The following is a 22,132-nucleotide window of genomic DNA, read 5'->3' on the forward strand; positions in this document are numbered from 1 at the left end:
CAAGCCAAATATGCCAATATCAGACGTAGACCGCTTGTATTTGAAAAATTGGACAGAGTATTCTTGAAGATTTCTCCCTTCAGAGGCATTGTCAGATTTGGCAAGCGTGGGAAATTGTCTCCTAGATACATCGGTCCATACGAGATTCTTGAGAAGATTGGCGATCGAGCATATCGACTGGCTCTTCCTCCTTCTCTATCCGGGATACATGACATTTTTCATGTATCGATGCTGCGTAGATACATGCCAGATTATTCTCATGTCATTCGGCCTGACGAAGCTGAGCTGGATCAAACGTTGAGTTATATTGAACAACCGATACAGATTCTTGATCGGAAAGAGAAACAACTCAGAACAAAGACTATTCCACTAGTGAAAGTCCAGTGGAATCGTCATGGCACCGAGGAAGCGACTTGGGAGACAGAAGCAGATATGAGACAGAAATATCCCGAGTTATTCTCATGATGTGAGTATTTATTCAGCTTTTGATTCTACTGCTGTTTGTACATACTTTGATTAATTGATTTCACGTTCGAGGACGAACTAATATCTAAGAGGGGGAGAAATGTAATGCCCTAGATTGTATGTGGATAAAATGAAAAGATGAAGTGTTGCTTGAAGAAAGGGACCGCACTCGTGCCTAGAGAAGCACCGCACCCGCGGTGCATGGACAGAAAGTTGGCCATTTTTACAGTAGGGTCACCGCACCCGCGGTCCAAGAAAGAGTGCACCCGCGGTTGATAGAAAGAGAGTTGGAGATTATTTACAGAAATGACACCGCACCCGCGGTGCAGAACTAACCGCACCCGTGGTCGATGTTTATGCAAATGTGGATGGACCGCCGAAGCTTGAACGCACCCGCGGTTCATGAACTACCGCACCCGCGGTCATGCGTGTTACTTGAAAAATATGACACTTTCCCCTCAACATGCAAGATATATATAGGACTTGTACGTCCTTTCTTCATTCTCCAGCTGCAAGGAACGAGAGCAAGGTTCAGAATTCCTCAACTCTCATTATAACTTAGATTGTGAATTGCGAAAGATCGAGCCACCCGAATTTCGATCCGACTTCGGTTCCGTACTCCTCTTGTTACCATCTACAAAAGGATGTAAGTATTTCTACATTTCAACATGTTTTGAAGTTGAGATATTGGAAGAAATCAGATATGTTTATTATTAGATGTTCTTGAGATTATAAGCAACGTATATTCGCAACCTGATTGAAGAACGGACATCTTATGATATTGTTATTATTTTTCAGCACATATATGAATAAGATTTTACAGATTTTGAGGTTAAGGAACATATTAGTGATGATTATGAGTTATTGTTATGATTATTGATGTTTTAGATGACCGGTATCGCAAGATTACGCCGTTATGCCGTTGAAATGTACCGAGATTGAATATTGATCCGTATGTGTATTGAATTGAGGTAGAGATTGATAGAATGCATCTTGAATATTTCATTTGAGATTTATATTCACAGATTCGACAACGAGACTTCGACTGCTACGAACGACAAGAAGGTATAATGCATGTTTTGTTTGGGGAAGACACAACTCAAATGAGATTCAGTTTGAGTTTCTCAACAAAATCACATACTAGAATTATTGTTTATCTTTTGATATGATTGTGATTTGTTTATAGACTTATATTCAGATCTCTTGATATGATGATGTCTTGTTTATAGATTTATATTCAAGCCTTTGAGATAGGAGAGTCGAGTCGAGTCAAGACATGATTTGATTTGAATTGCATGATTATATAGATTGGTTTCATAGATTATGAGGCCCATTATTATTGCTTTGATTCATGATTTATGATTATGTATCAGCATGTATACATGTTTTATACTGGGATTTGTTCTCATCGGAGTTTCCGGCTGTTGTTATGTCTGTATGTGTGCATAACAACAGGTAAGGCAGGATCTGGGTCACGTCAGAGATGAGATCAAGATACCGTGGTGACTACGGGCGCAGAAGATCACTAGTGATATTGTACTAGATTTGTACTACTCGTAGTTTATGGTTTGTATTAAACATTAGTGATGTGTTTGTAGTATAACATGACATGTATATTATATGTGTTGTAATTAAATAAAGAAAGATATTATGCGTAGTATTTACATTTGAATTAATGTTAAAAAGCGAAAATTTGACCCACATTTTGAATAAAGATCCAATTAATCTCGAAAAGAATTGAGTTAGAGCCCGGGTCCCCACACTATACCGAGGTTTAATTGGGTCATTATTATACCTAACTGCCAGTCGCCCTGATATTGTATTTTCTGTGTGTATGTGTGCTAGATTTCAAGCAAATCTTAAGCAATCACATTTCTCAGCTGCTAATAGAATTTTGAGATATCTTAAGGGCACACAAAATGTTGGGTTATGGTATTCCAAAGACTCTACTTTCAGTTTAGTTGGATATTCAGATGCAGATTATGCAGGATGTAAGCTTGATCGAAAAAGTACAAGTGGATTTTGTCAGTTTCTAGGAGACAGACTGATCTCTTGGTTCAGCAAGAAGCAGACATCTATAGCTACCTCAACAACTGAAGCAGAATACCTTGCTGCTGGTAGTTGCTGTGCACAACTAAAAGATTATGGAGTAATTACAAATAATTCGCCCATATTTTGTGACAACACGAGTACAATTGCCATCACTTATAATCCAGTTCTCCACTCAAGAACAAAGCATATAGATGTCAGACACCACTTCATCAGAGATCATGCTTTGAAGAAGGACATTAGACTGGAGTATATATCAACTGAACAACAAGCAGCCGACATCTTTACCAAACCATTACCCGAGACTAAGTTTTCTTACTTTCGCAATATTCTTGGTTTAATTGATTTGTCTTAAAATTATTACTAATGTTGCTTTCACTAATAGAATTATCTGCAGAAAATAAGAACACAACAAATTGAAAATAATAATTCATTAAGAATACCACCGTTCCCAGTTTACAGCAGAAATCATAGAACCAACTGTATCTAGCCAATCCTTAACCCAATCATTCATCTCATAAATTCGAATTCTAGAAAATGCCCTAGTTTTAGAAATCTTATTAACCACATGCCACTCCTTTCATAACATCGCCTCCAACAAACATTTGTCCTCAATCAAATCTGTAACATGCCTAACTTCAAAACGTTCAAGATACTTTCTTGCTGTTGCTTCCTGAGCAAAATTAGGAATCGCACCACTTCTACTCACTCTCTGCTACTCATGAATCTTAAACCATGTTGACATCACCTTTTTGAAAACATATTCCTCCATCCTTCTCTTCATCTCTTCTAAACGTGGATTCGATTGTTCAGTAACATGAACGTGTGTACTGCTGCATGCATCAGAGTCACTTGAATCCGACATTTTGAACCATTGTTGTCTCACATTCTATCATCTTATTTATAGACAGATAAAATTTGAATGATAAAGAAACTGAAGAGACTCTAGTCAACCGAAACGTTTTTCTCATTTACCGAGGCCTCTTAACTATCAGTTGTTCATTGCCAACTGATATCAGTCTACCATTTACTACTCAACAATTAACTGATTTCAATTCTTAATCAACTTATATCAGTTAGTCTTTCATCAGTTCATTTGTTTATGATCATAATTTATTATTTGCAGGAAAAAGAAAAGCAAAGATAAGCCAAAATAAATTCTTCATTCAACAATAAATATTTGCCTGAATTACATTTTCATATTTTTCCTCTATATCATCTATCCACATTCTCAACCAAACAGATAGAGCTGAGGAAGATGTCTTGCAAAAGCTGTGAGAAGAAGCTATGCGATTAAGGAGCTCCATTTCCTTTTGAAGCATCAGCTGATAGATATGACCTTCTTTGAAGACGTCCACCCACACAGCTATGTTCAAGTGCTCCCGCACTTCTCTCAACTCTGCCATCAGCTTGGGAGTAGTAGCCTCTCCAGAATTATACAGGAACTCTAGCTCCTGTAACCTTTCCCAGTAGGGAAGACTCTCATAGAAGACTTCGTCTTCTATGGCAGTCTTCCTAACTTCCAGAGAAAATGGCGAAGCGCTCGAGCTACTCGCATCTGTCATTCTTTAGTTTTGAATATTTTTCACAAATATAACTGAAACTAACTGTGTTATGTCTATTTATAGCATAATATCAAGGAAGCTGAAGAGTCGTCAACATTTCAGCAGACCAATAATCTTTCTAATCTTTGAATTTATTCGCTTTAATTATCTTATGCACTAATTAAGAGGGAATAATGGTTTTAAAAGGTTAACTGAGAAGACAAATGTTAGTAAATTCTTAAACTGAAAGGACACAGTCTTTCAACTGATCTTTCAGTTGGGAATTTCACTAATCTTCTCATATAAGTTAACTGATTAAAACGAATTATATTCCAAATCAAGTGACGTGACTGTCTACTATCTAATGATGAATCCTATTTTGAAAACGTGGAAGCATTTGAACCATTTAAATTGTACACACGCTTATAACACATGTACACACATTTTTACTCAAATTTTTAGTGGACTGACACGTGTCCCGAATTTAAACAGTCACGAACAACTGTACTAAGCCCGCTTCAATTCAGTTTTTCTTCTTACGCGTACAATCAGTTTCTAAGAGAATACTAATTCCAGAGCTCTCGTTTACAAATTGCAGATCATTTTATCTATCAAAATGGCGAATCAAATTCCCGCTTACATGCTGAATGCAATGGCTATCAACTTTGGATCAATTCTATCTTTTGGCGACACTAATGTCAAGAATGTTTTTCAAAAACTCGAAACTGCTGGGTTAAGGACATTCTTGGGACAATCATCACAAGAGATCTACCCCAAAGAACTTCAGGAAATCTACTCTAACGGTACGATCAATTCTGATGGAAACATCGCTTTTACTATCAATGGTCAGCTGCTGACCATTTCCGAAGATTCCTTTGGAGAAATCTTTTCTTTACCATCTGATGGATTAGCACACTTATCTGATGTTAAGGCATCTGACATTGAAAAGATGCAAACCTCACTTTCTGCTGAAGGACGGAAAATCTATGTTTCCGACCCAAAGAAGGAACTGAAGCACGAAGTTCAGTTACTTGCTGATATAGTCGCCAAAGGGATTTTGGCGAAAGTTGGATCTTTTGCTGCACTTACTTTGGAAAAATTTCAAGCTATTTCTATCATTATGGCTGAACATAAATTCAACTGGAAGCATCTTATATTCAATATTTTAAAGAATGTGTTTCTATCATCCAAACAGTCCAAAGGTTTTGCAGTGCAACTGAGCTATCTGCTGAAAGTGAAGGGGTTAGTGGCAAATAATACAGAAAAATCATCAAAATTCAAAGTCTTTAATGGGAAGAATACTATGCCACCCAAGACAAAATTGGACATCTCTCCTGATCAGTTTGTAAAGATAAAACAGGAGATTGGGATTCAATAGGCGGCTCCTAAATCAGTAAAAAAGGCCAAGACATTGGCTCAAATGAAGTCAGCAAAAAGAAAATTAATTGTGGAAGAATCCGATCCAGAAAAAACTCCTTTCCCAAAGATCACCAAGAAACCGAGAACCCATAGGATTAAACCAATAACTACAGAGGAATCTGTTCCTACTGACAAGCCAATATCTTCAGATGCTCAGCAGCCAATTGAAGCAGTCCCTCTGAAGATCATCCCACCAGAAAAATCAATTGGTGCAAAGAAAGAAACAATTAGGATCAAAGTCCCTCTGATTAATATTACTCGTCCCACTCCTCTGGCACCTGTCCGACCCAAGGGCATAAATATTATAGAACGGGTGGATACTACACGAACTGGTCTTGAAATTCCACACATCCTCAGTTCTGACAAAGGCAAGGGAAAATTGACTGAAGAACCAAGGCCATCCAATCCCATTCAAACCCACATTGACCTTGTTTGGGACGAGGTTAATGATTTTGCAGCATCAAAACTTCAACTCTATGATGCTTGGACAGCCTATCGTACACAGATTTTTGCCAAGCAACTAAGAAAGCAATCTCAACTGAACAAATTCATCAAACTGGAAGCTTTTGTCCTCAAGATAGTCAAAGCTGCCACCATTGCCCAAGCTATGGAGAGAAAACATATTTGTTTGATCAGATGAGAGCAAAGAAGTTAACACAAATTATTGACAAACTGAAGGCTAACTACGTTCCAACAAATCCTACTGCCTATGCTGATCATGCGGTGATCACTCAACTAGACACCGATCTGATGGGATTGCTATCTCAGATAAAGTTTTGGGAAATGGATCAAGAGTTAGTCCTTCATAAAGGAGATTCAGACGATGATGAAAAGGAAATAGTTGAAGAACCTCCCTCAAAGCAGAAAGAGTCATCCTCAGAACAGGCTATTATTCCAACTAAAGAGCCAGTTCAGAATGTGTCTCAATCACCAACTGGTGAACATCAAATGTACACTGAAGCAGAATTATCTTTCGCAAACATTGATGAAATTATTCAGATAGTGGTGCAAGAATCCCAATTGAGTGAACCCATTTTCGATAATGTTGATCATCCCGTTGATCAAATCAATCCAGAGGTGCCTATCTCTTCAGAAGCACCAGTTCAGCCAGATCCTTCTGCTGAACAGACTATTCCAACTGATGTACAAAATGATCCCCAAGATCATCCTCTAGAGACACCAATTTTGACTTCATCAGACTCTATTATTCCTCCAGGCAGCCCATCTGCTGATCAACATCCAATTTCTCCGCCTCAAGTTCCAGAAGACATTGTTGCAACAATCACTTCAGTTCAGAATGTTGCTGAAACAGTAGCAACTAACCAAGAGTTGGTTATATTTGATCAAACCACAAAGGGACCGGAATTCCCTCATCAGTCACCTCCTCCTCAATCAACAGAAATGGATCTTGTTCTTGAATAGATCCAAAATATGCAGCACAATATGCAGCAGATAATCACTGACATCAAGAAGATTCAATCTACACAATTATCTCACACTGTCAAATTGGATTCTTCAATTGAATATGACTCTGCAAAACTGAAAGCAATTCAAGCAAACATGGATTCTCTCACAAAAACTGTAGATGAGATGAAGAAAGGTCTAGCTCAAAGCCTATTTACAACTCAAGATATAGTTAGTCAACGAGTTCAACGATTAGAAACTTCTGTTTCTAATAAAATGGAATTGCTGCAAACATGTTTGCAAACTGCTGTCTCAAGTATCTCAGCAGATGTCAAAATTCTTTCAACTGATGTTCGAAAATTATCTGAGAAGATAAAGTTGTTTGACAAAAAGGGGGAAGAAATCAAAGGAATGCTAGAACAACAGAATAAATTCTCGTTTCAGTAGCAGTCTTCACTGTACTCATCAAGTTACTGATTCAGTTGATCAGTTTCTTATTTTATCTACAAAGAGTCCAATCAATCGTAAAATTCAGTTGATCAATCTCTTATCTACAAAGGGTTCAGTTACTTAATTTTGTCAAACACCATAAAGGGGGAAATTGTTGGAAACTAAATTCTGGAGTTTTGACAAACTGATCAACCAACTAAAAATACGAACCAACTGAACTCAGCAACTGGAGTTAATAACTGAAATCGGCTGTCTGATCAGTTGGAAACCGATCAGTTAATACATCCAGACGAATTCCTTAAAGTTAAGTATATCTCAGCTGAAGATGTCTCGGGAAAGAATTTTCAACCGACAAAGAGACATAACAGATTACAAATGAATATGAAACGCCGCACCACAACCAAGACTACCTAGAACAACGCATTCCGGCTAAAGCAATTAAGACGCCGCAAACAAAGTCCAAAGAATAATAAAGTGGAAATCAACGGATACATAGATTCAAATTTATCTCAAGTTACCATTGGAAAAGAAGCATATAAATATGACAGAAGAGCAGCTGAAAAACAACGAAGTGAATACTATTCAAAAAGCTTGCTGTCACTCTGTCAAAATCTCAGCTCACCTCTTACTTGATTTATTCGTAGCAGTTAAGGCTACAATTTGAGCTTACAAGCAAGTTGTAATAATCATTGAAATTCGATAGTGCTAAGATCAGTTAAGCACTGAGAAAATTCTGTTATACTAAGAGTTTCAGTTTTTGGCAGTGTTAAGTCCAAGCTGAAGTGGGTCGGTACAATTCTTGTATTTGATCAAAGTCTTTTAGTGAATATCATATCCTTGTAATAGAAGGGGTGACGTAGGAGTAATTGAAATCTCCGAACATCCAGAAACAACCCTTGCGCATTATATTTTTGTATTCTATCTTTCAGTCAGTTACCTTCCGCAACTGATTCAGTTTAACTGATTGATATTGATCAACAAGATTCCGAGAATCAGTTTGTCACCAAACTGAACTCAAAATTTGAAAAGATCAATTTTAATTGTGAGTGTTTATTCAACCCCCCCTTCTTAACACTTTTGATACGTTAACCGATCCTAACATTCCGTGTATAATCATCTCAATTATCAACAAATCATTTTCGATTACAATAATCAAAATCTCAGGCATTACATTTCTCCCCCCCTAAAATCTGATTTCGTCCCCGAAATCACAGGCAATCAAATCAGATATCAAATAATATACAATAAGAAATAAAGAATAGAAGCTAAATAAGAAAACTCACATCACTGAAATAACTCCGGGAATTTTTGTCTCATATCTGATTCCGTCTCTCACGTAGCTTCTTCAATGCCATGACGACTCCACTGAACTTTCACAAGTGGAATAGTCTTCGTTCTGAGTTGCTTTTCTTTACGATCGAGAATCTGGATTGGCTTCTCGAAGTAACTCAATGTCTTGTCAAGTTCGGCCTCGTCTGGCTGAATAATATGGGATGCATCAGGGAGATATTTCCGCAATAAAGATACATGAAAGACATCATGTATTCCAGATAAAGAAGGCAGTAAAGCGAGTCGATAGGCAAGATCTCCTATCTTCTCGAGAATCTCATAAGGCCCGATATATCGTGGAGACAACTTTCCTTTCTTGCCAAATCTGACAACACCTCTGAAAGGAGAAATCTTCAAAAATACTCTGTCTCCTGCCTCAAATACCAACGGTCGACGATGAACATTGGTATATTTGGCATGTCTGTCTTGAGCTGTTCTCAATCTCCTCTGAATCAGCTTCACTTTCTCAGTCATTTCTCTAATCATGTCAGGTCCAATCTCAGGTACCTCAGAAATATCATCCCAATAAAGAGGGGATCTGCACTTCTTACCGTACAACGCTTCAAATGGTGCCATCTCAATACTCGTCTGATAGCTGTTGTTGTACAAAAACTCACAAAGTGGCAAAGATTCTTGCCAATTAGTGCCAAAATCCAGCAGTACAGCTCTCATCATATCTTCCAATGTCTGGATAGTCTGCTTTGACTGTCCGTCAGTCTGTGGATGATATGCAGTACTGATGTAACTTCGTACCTAGAGCTTGCTGTAAACTGTGCCAAAAGTGTGAAGTAAACCGAGGATCACGGTCTGAAACAATCGACTTCGGCACTCCATGCAATCTGACCACCTCTCTGACATAAATCTCTGCCATCTGGTCATGTCTGTACGTCATCTTATATGGAATAAAGCATATTGATTTGGTCAATCTGTCAATCACGACCCAAATCGCATCACAACCTCGGGAGGAACACGGTAGTTTCGTCACAAAATCCATAGAAATGTGATCTCATTTCCATTCAAGAATAGACAAACTCTTTAATAGACCTCCTGATTTCTTTCTTTCCGCTTTTATCTGTTGGCAATTCAGACACTTGGATACAAATTCATCAATATCAGCTTTCATCTGTTTCCACCAAAACTGTTTTTCAAATCATTATACATCTTTCTGCCGCCAGGATGAATACTGAATCGACTACTGTGCGCTTCTGACAATATCTGTCGTTTCAACTCTGAAACATCTGGTACAACAAGACGATTATTCACATGTAGTACACTGTCGCGTACCTGATACTCGGATCGATGCCCTGTTCTTACCATCGATATCGAAATATGCACATTCTGATCAACTTTCTGAGCTTTTTTAATTTTCAAAATCAGCTCTAGCTCGACTTGAATCGTATACAATCTCAACGATCTACAATCTGTTCCAAATGCTAATCCAGACAAACATCAATCTTCAATCAAATTTGAAACACCAATTGTCGATAAGGATAAAGAACATACCTTTCGGCTCAGTGCATCAGCTGCTGTATTGGATTTTCCCGGATAGTATTTGATCTCACAATCAAAATCTTTAAGCAAATCAAGCCATTTTCGTTGTCTCATTTTCAATTCTGACTGTGAAAACAGATATTTCAAGCTTTTATGATCAGAATAGATCTCAAACTTCTCACCGTATAGATGGTGTCGCCATATCTTAAGTGCAAATACAATGGCTTCCAATTCAAGATCATGAATTGGGTAGCGAATCTCATGTGGCTTCAACTGTCTCGAGGCATAGGCAATAACATGTCCTCGCTGCATCAAAACACAACCAAAACCTCTGTGAGAAGCGTCACAATAAACAATAAAATCACCAGTACTTGACGGGATAGTCAACACCGGAGCACTGGTCAATCTCTTCTTCAACTCAAGAAAACTGGACTCACACTCTTCAGACCATACAAATGGAGCATTAGTAAATCCAAACGGCATGACAGTAAACTCATAATGGCCATACCTGGTTCTGAAAGCTGTCTTCGAGATATCAGAATCTCTGACTCTCAGCTGATGATATCCAGATCTCGGATCGATCTTGGAATAAACAGAAGAACCCTGCAACTGATCAAATAAATCATCAATACGAGGCAAAGGGTATTTGTTCTTTACCCTAGCCTTGTTCAGTTTCCGGTAGTCAATAAAAAGTCTCATTGACTCGTCCTTCTTTCTTACAAACAGTACTGGAGCACCCCAAAGAGAAACAACACTCGGTCTGATGTAACCCTTGGCTAGTAAATCTTCTAGCTGCTCTTTCAACTCTTTCAATTCAATCGGTGCCATTCTGTACGGAGCTCTAGAAATCAGAACTGTACCTGGTACCAATTCAATCCTGAAGTCTATCTCTCGAATCGGAGACAAACCCAGAATCTCATCTGGGAAAACATCAGCAAACACACATACCACTGGCAAATCAGCCAATGATGGGCTCGATTTCAGTACAACAACTGAATACACAAGGAAACCCTCTGCTTCTTTCTGTAATAATCGAGTCATAGACATAGCAGATATCAAAGGAATTCTCGATCTAGAACCCTTACCGTAAAATTTCCATTCATCAGCCATCTCAGGTCTGAATCTCACAATCTTATGGAAACAATCAACGATAGCACTGTACTTGGTCAGCATATCGATACCAATAATGCAATCAAAATCAGACAACCCAAGTAAAATACAGTCTAACTCGATCTCATGACTGTCATACTGTAGTACACAATGTTTCACAGAATTCACTGCAATTAAACATGTCCCCAAAGGAGAAGAGACAGATACTACAGCAGATAATGACTCAACAGGCAACGTATGAATCAATGCAAATCGTTCAGAAATAAATGTATGGGACGCACCCGTATCAATCAATACGTAAGCAGGATAACCACATAAGGAACAGTTACCTGCAACAACATCATCTGGTGCTTTCTGTGCATGTTCTTCAGTCAAAGAAAATACTCTGGCCTGCTGTCTCGGAGGCTGGCTAACCGTCTGGCTTCCTCCTGGCCTCTGCTGTGATTGAGGAGTAGTCGGTGGTGGCTGGAAGGAGTGAACAGCTGATGATCGTCTATCAGTCTTAGTCACTGATCCAGATGATTCTGCTCCTTGGGATCTTTGAGAACTTCTTTGTGGACATACTCTCGCAAAATGTCGCTGCTGTCTGCAGATGTGGAAACTACCAAACACTCCTTGACATTGCTCTGTGGGATGTCTCCCTCCGCCAGTTCTGCAATAGGCCCCTGTATAACTCTGTCTGGAACCACTGGAGCTAGAAGAACTGCTGCCAGACTTCTTAAACTATTTTCCTCTAGCTTTCAACTGATCTTTCTTTCCACCACTGCTACTGCTGCTCTCAAATCTGGGAGGGGGTTGGTGGAATCGAGTCGAGGGTGGTTGCTGTGGTATCGGTGCTGGAGCGACATAGGAAGCTCTTTTCTGCCTCATTAAGCCAGCTTCAGCTCCTTTTGCTCTATTCAGGGCATCAGCAAAATTATTTGGTCGCCCGGTATTCACCAATGTAAAAATCTCGGGATTCAACCCATTGATGAACTGATAAGCAACAGCTTCGTCATTTTCAGCCACATGTGGAGAAAATCGCAGCAAGGTAGAGAATTTGGCCACATACTCTTCAATATTCAGTTGACCCTGTCTCAAATTTGCAAACTCTGCACCCTTGTCTTTCCTGTATGACACTGGGTAGAATCTTTGATAGAACTCAGTCTTAAAAATGTTCCAAGTAATAGTCGTACCTCGATGCTCCAATGCTTTCTTGGTCGTGATCCACCAGTTGTTTGCAACGTCATGCAATTGGTGCCCAATCAGTCTGACTCGGAGCTCATCTGTGTAATCCAACGAATCAAATAGCATCTCTATTTCATCAAGCCAACTCTCGCACTCAACAGAATTCTTTGTACCCTTCAAAGTCGGCGGTTTGAATGACTGAAATCTCTTCAGTAACGTTTCCATCGGTGTTGCTGTAACATCCATCGGATTATCTGAGGTACTACCCTATTCTGGGACTCTTCGAGGAGGCATATCTGATTATCAAAAGAGTTAGTAACCATATACAACAAACTTGTTTCAGTCCTCCTCTGATCATCTTACTGCTGATCAAGAATTGGTTCTGATTCATTATTAATAAAACATGTTTCCAATCAAATCAGATAATCAAGTAAACATATATTTCAAAGCAGTAAAACATGATAGCACTCAAAAACTAGGAAGAAAACTCATTCTACCCCGCTCACTACCTTCTATCTCAGTCTAAAGTAACCTACTGCTCTGATACCACCTGTTGTGGGGACCCGAACCTAATTCTTTTTCTTAATCATTATTAGGATCATTTAATTAATCTGGGTCTAAAATTTTTTTTTTTAAAATACACAAGTGCGGAAGATAAGACAATCAGTCGGATATAAACATCAAAATAAAGTACAAATCTTGTACAACATATGTTTATCTCAAACTAAAGTTCAGCCACTACATCAAGTACTGAAAATCAATCTACTCTAAGTCCGGATCTCCACGCTAATCTTGAATCTTTCATCCTCTTTGTGACCCTGATCCTGTCCCACCTGTTGTCATGCACACATACAAACATAACAATAGCCGGATAACTCCGGAGAGAGTATAATCCCAGTATAAACAATGTATACATACAATCATATAAACAAATATAAAAGCATGAAACACATCAATAACATGTATCACAATCTGAAAGACATGAATCGATATAAAGCTGTAAATAAACTCTGGACTCGTCATCTCAGACTCGACTCATCTCTAATCTAGGGATCTCGGTTCCTGGACATTGGCATACTATACCGAATCTCTGCGATAGAAGCTGATCCGCTCCTACGCAACATCGATATAAACCAAACATCCAGTGTCTTGGCAACTCCGCCAAAGACTTGGCATCTCCGCCAATGACTAGGCACCTCCGCCCATGACTCGACACTTGCTTTGCTATAAATCAATAGACTAAACATATCAATCTCATGAATTGTAATTATCAATGCAATAAAGTAAAGTATGTGGTTTTTGGGAAACTCAAGTCAAATTAAACTCGAGTCGTATCTTCCCGGTTCAACATTGATTTATACCTTTCTTTTGTTGGGGTTCGGCTCTGATCTATCTTTCAAATCTTCAATATCAATCTGGCATAACATAATCGAGGAATACAATATCAACATATACCTCAATCAATACCCGATATAATCATAACTCAGTCTATTTCTGTTTCGACAGCATAACATCACAATCTTGAAATACCGGTAATTCAAATCAGTATATACCAATCCCACTAACTCATAATGAATCAACAACACAAATCTGATACCAAATATGTATAATCTCAATCAAATCAATTCTGAAAAATCATAACAATTCCATACGGTATATGTTCTTCAATCCGTTTTCGATTATACAATGTCTAATATCTCAAGAACACCATATATAGATCAAATCATGATTCCTTAAATACCATGTCTTCAAACCATATCAGAACATAACAAAACTTATGTTCTTTTGAAGCTCTCGTCGATAGGAGTACGGTACTGCACTCGGATTAAAAATCGGATGGACGGATCTTTCGTAAATCACAAACTATGATTCGAGGCCTTGAAGCTTTTCCTGAAGCTTTCTCTCGTTTCCTTGCCGGTCCATTTGAAGGAATGTAACAATATATATATATCAATGCATGGCTAGGGGCTAGTGGATTCATCTTTGTGCTGCACGTCTCGCGCATATGCGCGACCCTCCTCGGCGCATATGCGCGAGACATTCTACCTCGGCGCGTGTCTTCTCGACTGCTCGCGCAAATGCGCGCCCTCTCCCGGCGCATATGCGAGAGGTTCTCTGTCATACTCGCGCATATGCGCGGGTCCTGTCGCGCATATGCGCGAGGTTCTCTGCCTATCTCGCGCATATGCGCCCGGCTGGGTCGCGCATATGCGCGAGGCTCCTTCCTCGCACATACTTCAATTCTTCTTTCGTCTTTCTCGGTCCGATCCGTTCCGTCTTTAATCATCTCAATTATCAACAAATCATTTCCGATTACAATAATCAAAATCTCGGGCATTACAAATAATGTGATTAAAGGTATAAAAAACTGGTGTAAAAACAATACCTGAAAATAAGATTTTCTGGTACTATTCTTGTAGTGCCCAAATTCAGTACACGTATAACCCATGCATTTATTTAATTATTAAATCATTTAACTAAATTTAAATTGATTTTAGCAATGCATGATTTACGAAAATACATTATTTTAAATTATCTATGTTTATGTGATGCACGTTAAGATGTTTTTCGAGTTTCATGTTTCAGGCGATTATTCGAGGCGGGATCGAGGAAAAGACCGGTGACGATTTTTGGCAATTTGAAAGATGGTATTTTGTTTTAAGTTAAGGATGAGGCGTTTTAAATAATTTACTTAGTTTTAGCATTTTAAAGCCGTATTTATGTATTTAGTAACTTAAGAGTTTGGAACTTTTAAAATTAGTGTGTAAGCATTTTAAATGGGGAGTTTGATTAAATTAGTGTGTGTTAACTTTTGATTACTATTTAATTTAGTTAATTTAGCACTAACTTCTCCTAATTAAAAACACACACACACGTTACACACACTCACACAAACTTACACGTTTTTACACACACTAAAACATACAACACATCTACACATTCATTTTCAGATTTTTAAAGAAAGAAAACTTAGGGTTCTTGAGAGAACAAGCAGCCGCCCCCTTCCCCTCTATTTTCCAGCAAGTTTTTGGCGATTTTATTTCAAGATAATCGAGCCACCATCGTTCCGGATCAACCTCGCTTCTTTCTCCGCTTCGTATCGCCGTTTCGGTAAAGTTTATCATCAAAAGGCACGTATAATCTCTCTTTTGATGCGTCGATCATGTCATATTATGTGTTGCGTTGTTTTATGCATAAAATTCATGTATGATGTTCATAGTTTGAGCGGTTAATTGTTTGGATCGATTTTGAAGGAAAATTTTTAGATCTAAACCACGTTTTTACTGTTCTTGTTAAATCTGCAAATTTTCGGTCGAGGTTTTGAGAAAACTTTCAATACAAAAAATGTAGAACTTTTCGATGCCTTCGATTTGCTATAAAATCCGAAATTTTGGATGAAAATTGAGTGAGTTATGGCATTTTTCGTGGGACTGCTCAATCTACGTTTTTCAGAAAATTGTGATGTTGATGCGTTCTTGAAATTTATGTTGCAGGCTTCGTTGGGGATCGACGGGTGATCACTGCTGCATATAGGTACAATTTTTATGATGTTGGGATGGTTATTAACGTTTTGTTTCATGTCGATAGGCAATAAGTTGATCCAAGAGTCGTAGGAAAACAAATGGTGGCAATTTCTGATTGTGTCGGGGTTGCTGATTGTTGTTACTCTTGGAAATAATTTTAATGGTTTACTTGAGTTTGATACAATGCCTTAGTGTTTTAGGAAGTGTCTTGAGGTGTCGACTCGCAGCCATCGAGTTTGGTTGAGGAGAATGAAATATTACGTCAAGTCTTTCACGCAGGTTTCGACCATCAGTGCCTAGCCGGACCCGTACACGGGGTCTGTGCCTTTGTTTTCTCATTAGTGTCAAATTTGCGTGCGGACACGGACCCCCACACGGACTAGGGCACGGGGTCCGTGCCTTCCCTTTTTTTTTCACAACAATTTTTCCCCGCACCCACACGGACCCGGATCCGGACCTGGGCACGGAGTCCGTGCCCCTCCTTCTTTCCGTGTATTCTTTCCACCGCACTTAGACGGACCCGTACACGGACCAGGTCACGGGGTCCGTGTACTCACGTTTTGGGAAAAGTTTAATGGTTGCTTTGGGGTTTGATGTCATGGTTTAGTGCAAGGAATATCAAGGTCGAGTCAGGGGAAATTTTAGAATGTCTTAAGAAATGATCGAACTTGAGAGTAAGCATGATGAGTACGTCTAAGCTATGCAAGTTAAGTATGCAGTTTCGTTTTAGTAGGTGCAGCAGCGGCCCCAGTCGAAGTCCAATGGATCCCTCAACGCCAAGTGAGTATGTTGACGTGCAAAAGAAAATATTTTATTTTTGAGGTATGCTAAATATCTTGTGACCAAATTATGAATGGGTTTGGAAGTTGGTGAACGTGGCCGAGGACCTCTCCACCCCGTTAAATTATGAACGGGTTAGATCGTGGTTGGAAAGCGTTAAATTATGGACGGGGACCAACCAGCCCGTTATACGTCCCTGTCAGCCCAGTACTGTGGTTTGTCTGATAAGGCGTTTATTATGTATGGGTCACTTGCTTTGAAACATGCCTCTACGCAAAATGAAGTCATGTATGTTCAATTATGTTCGAGTATGCAAGCATGTTTATGAAAGTTTTCACATTATGGCACGTCTATGTATGTATGCAAGTCAAGTTTCACGTATGTACGCCCTATTTAAAGTTGCATGTGGTTTTATTATGTAGTACTTGCTATTTCAATTTTATACGTGTTGAGTCTTTAGACTCACTAGACCTGATCGATGCAGGTGAGGATGTCTATGAGGAGACAGGAGGTGGCGATCAAGGAGCAGGCTTGGACTGAGCAGAAGGCTAGACCCGAGGACCGCCCACATTATTTTAAGATTTTAAGCATGAAAATATTAATACTCTGATTTTATGTTTTGATGCGAGATGTTTTGAGCAAGCTTTTCTTTTAGCAAAAATTTTATTGGTGATGTTTGATTTCAAATATTCTTGTTATGAACGATGAGTGACGACCGTATGGATTTTTATTTTCGTATTCAAGATAATTTTAATTTTTCCGCAAATTTTAAGTATGAAAAGTACGGTACGTTACAGTTGGTATCAGAGCGGTGTTCTTGTAAAGGGTTATGCCTACTTCCAGTCGCAAGAAGCTCACGAAGTCATACCTCAAGTCTGTAAGTTTTAAAGTTTCAAATTCATGCTATGTAGTAAGCATTAAGTTCTGATTTCAGCATGTGCATATTTTCAAGTTGTAGTACGTGCATCTTATGTCATTTATATCATGTTCATGCATATTGGGTTTACGTGTTGGGTAAATTATTGGAACAGTATACCTCCTAGACGTATGGTTGACCGTGACGCAAGGGACGAGGATAGAGAAGCTCGGGAGGAGAGGAGAGACGCTCCTCCACCTCCACCCCCACCTCCAAACATGCAGGCACAGATGCTTGCAGGTATGACGCAGTTCTTCGCACAATTTGCCTGGAACCAGGCTATAGCAGAGGGTGTAGGGGCGAGGCCCCAACCGGAAGCAGTGTATGAGAGGTTTAGGAGGATGAGTCCAAAGGAGTTCTCGGGTACCACTGACCCGATGATAGCTGAAGGATTGATCAAATCCATTGAGGTAATATTCGACTTTATGGAACTGACTGATGCGGACAGGGTTAGATATGCCACCTTCTTGTTGACTGGGGACGCTAGATTATGGTGGGAGAGCGCATCAATGGAAGTGAATTTGCCGACTTTGTCTTGGACTGGATTCAAGGAAGTGTTCTTCGCCAAGTACTTCACTGAGGAAGTATGCTCCTGCCTGACCAGGGAATTTATGACACTGAGGCAGGGGGACAGCAGCGTGACAGACTTTGTCAGAAAGTTTGAGAGGGGGTGTTACTTCGTACCCCTCATTTCGAATGATGTCCAGGAAAAGCTGAGACATTTCATGGATGGATTGCGGTCAATCTTGGGCCGTGATGTGAGGGTAGATGGCCCCATTTCTTATGCAGTCGCCGTATCTAGGGCTTTGGCGGCAGAACAAGACCAGCGGGACATTGAGGCAGACAGGCAAGGCAAGAGGCCCTATCAGGCTCCACCGCAGCAGCAACAGCATCAGAGGCCTCGGTTCAAGAAACCTTACCAGGGACAACCGGGAAAGAAACCTTATCATGGACCGCCGAAAGGCAAGGGTCCTATCCAGCAGCAGGGGCGCTTCAGAGGCCCGGTAATTTCCCAGTGTGTCAAAAATGCAATCGCCAGCATCCCGGTCAGTGCTTATGGGGATCCGGGAAATGTTTTAAATGTGGAGCTACGGACCACATGTTGAAAGAGTGCCCACACTGGAAGCAGCCAACCCAAGGGAGAGTATTCGCCATGCATGCCCAAGAGGCGAATCCAGACACTACCCTTTTGACTGGTAATTTATTTAATTCAGTACAATATTGATTTATTTGCCTTGCATGTTTAATTTTAATTGGGAATACTAGTGTTTTAGTTGGAATTGTGGGTGTCTTTTGTTGCATGAGGTTTATGGTAGAATTTTTGGGATATAAGTTAGTTTGTTGTGCTAACGCATCTCAAGGAATATTTTCATAAAGAAATTAACCACGACGGCACTTATAGATTCAGGAGCCACTCACTCCTTTATCAGTATTGGTTAGGCCGATGGCATGGAACAATTTCTATTTGAGCCAGACGGATGGAGAAGCTTCCCTCGCATGATTCCGTGCATGCAGGCGAGGAGGCTGATTTCCAAGGGGTGTCAGGCCTTCTTGGCCAGTATTATTTCAGCGCCCAATGTGCCCACTCCATCTTTATCCGACGTGCCAGTAGTCGGTGAATTCCCAGACGTCTTCCCAGACGATGTTTCAGGTCTTCCACCAGAGAGAGAGGTGGAGTTTGCTATTGATCTCATGCCAGGCACAGTGCCAATCTCTAAGGCACCGTACCGATTAGCTCCAGCTGAGATGTTAGAGCTCAAGCAGCAGATTCAGGAGCTTCTCGACAAGGAATTTATCCGCCCTAGTTGCTCGCCTTGGGGCCACCAGTGCTTTTTGTGATGAAGAAGGATGGGAACATGAGACTTTGCATCGATTACCGTGAGTTGAACAAGGTAACGACAAAGAATAAGTACCCACTGCCTAGGATCGAAGACTTGTTTGATCAGTTGCAGGGAGCCACGGTGTTCTCTAAGATAGATCTTCGATCAGGGTACCACCAGCTGAAAGTGAAGGATGCAGATGTGCACAAGACGACCTTCAGGACCAGGTATGGGCATTACGAGTTCTTAGTGATGCCATTTGGATTGACGAATGCTCAATCTATTTTCATGGACCTCATGAACCGAGTATTTCAGCCGTTCCTTGACCAGTTCATCATAGTATTCATTGACGTAATTCTCATATACTCGAAGAGCCATGAGGAGCACATCCAACTTTGAGGACAATTTTACATGTTTTGCAGAGTCGCAAGTTATTTGCGAAGTTCAGTAAGTGCGAGTTTTGGTTGCAGAAAGTAGCGTTTTTTAGTCAAATAGTGTCTAGCAGTGGTATTGAAGTGGATCCAGCAAAGGTAGCAGCCGTTAAGGAATGGGTTGTGCCAAAGAATGCATCGGAGATCCGTAGTTTTCTGGGTCTAGCCGGTTACTACCGTAAGTTCATTCAAGGATTTTCATCCATAGCAGTGCCACTCACTTCACTAACCAAGAAAAATGCTAAGTTTGTGTGGAGTGAAGAATGCCAGAAGAGCTTCGACACTTTGAAGCAAGCTCTTATTTCAGCGCCAGTGCTAGCCATGCCATCTGGGCAAGGAGATTTTGTGTTGTATACCGATGCATCTAAGCTCGGGTTAGGCGCAGTGTTGATGCAGCAGGGTCGGGTTATAGCTTATGCTTCCAGGCAGTTGAAAGTGCATGAGAAGAACTATCCGACGCATGATCTTGAATTAGCCGCAGTCGTCTTTGCGTTGAAGATTTGGAGACACTACTTGTATGGCGAGAAGTGTCAGATTTTCACTGATCACAAAAGTCTGAAATATTTCTTCACGTAGAAGGAGCTGAACATGAGGCAGAGACGGTGGTTGAAACTGGTGAAAGACTATGATTGCGAGATTAGCTACCATCCGGGAAAAGCCAATGTTGTGGCAGATGCCTTGAGCAGGAAAGTTGCAGTCATAGCTCAGTTATCAGTGCACAGATCTCTTCAGTCTGAGATTCAGAGGTTTGGTTTGGAAGTTTACCATAAGGGCAAAGCACCAAGGCTGTCTAATCTGACAGTCCAGTCTTCTCTGCTAGATCGTATCCGGACAGGCCAGTCTTCAGATGAGCAGTTGCAGAAATGGAGACTGGGATGAAGCCAAGGGCAGTCTACTGTACACAGTGTCAGATGGTATTGTGAGATATAGAGGTAGGGTGTGGGTGCCTAATGTTGATTCGATCAGACAGGATATTCTGACGGAGGCACATGCATCTCCGTATTCTATTCACCCAGGAGGTACCAAAATGTACCAAGACTTGCAGAATCTGTATTGGTGGCCGGGGATGAAGAGAGACATCCGTAGATTCGTATCAGAATGTCTTACTTGTCAGCAAGTGAAAGCTGAACATCAGAGGCCAGCAGGGATGCTTAAGCCACTCCCAATCTCAGAGTGGAAATGGGAGAATATCACGATGGACTTCGTCGTTGGATTGCCTGGATCAGTCAGAGGCTTTAATGCCATTTGGGTTATTGTGGATCGATTCACGAAGTCAGCGCACTTTTTGCCAGTGAAGACGACTTTCTCCATGACGTAGTACGCGGAGCTTTATATCAGGGAGATAGTCCATTTACATGGGTTCCCAGTTTCGATTGTGTCCGACAGGGACCCGAGGTTTACGTCGTCCTTCTGGAAGAGCTTACATGCAGCCATGAGGACAAAGTTGCTGTTCAGTACAGCTTTTCACCCGCAGACAGATGGCCAGTCTGAGCGAGTGATTCAGATTTTAGAAGATTTGCTGAGAGCCTGTATGATTGATTTTCAGGGGACTTGGGAGTCTAAGATACCTCTAATGGAGTTTACCTACAACAACAGTTTCCAATCATCTATTGGTATGGCTCCCTATGAGGCGCTGTATGGACGGAAGTGCAGATCACCAGTCCATTGGGATGAAGTTGGGGAGAGAGCAGATCTTGGTCCGGAGATAGTTCAGCAAACTGCAGATGTGGTGATCAAGATTTGTGACAGAATGAAGACTGCCCAAAGCCGTCAGAAGAGCTATGCTGATAAGAGGAAGAGAGATCTCGAGTTTGCCGTTGGTGATCACGTATTCGTCAAGATAGCACCTATGAAGGGTGTAATGAGATTTGGGAAGAGAGGCAAGCTGAGTCCGAGATTTATTGGACCGTTCGAGATTCTGGAAAGAGTTGGGACAGTAGCTTACCGTGTAGCCCTTCCGCCGAATCTGGCCGGGGTACACAATGTTTTCAACGTTTCTATACTGAGGAAGTACCTTGCAAATCCTTCGCATATTTTGAGTTATGAGCCGTTGCAGCTTGCTCCAGACCTGTCTTATGAGGAAAGACCCGTCCAAATCCTAGACAGACAGGAGCGCATACTTCGGAACAAGGTGACTAAGCTAGTCAAAGTCCGGTGGCTAAACCAATCAGTGGAAGAGGCCACTTGGGAGTCGGAGGCAGATATGAGGGTTCACTACCCAGAGTTGTTCGGT

The sequence above is a fragment of the Primulina tabacum genome, chromosome 16, assembly GCF_025594145.1.
Source record: "Primulina tabacum isolate GXHZ01 chromosome 16, ASM2559414v2, whole genome shotgun sequence".
Classification (NCBI taxonomy): domain Eukaryota; kingdom Viridiplantae; phylum Streptophyta; class Magnoliopsida; order Lamiales; family Gesneriaceae; genus Primulina; species Primulina tabacum.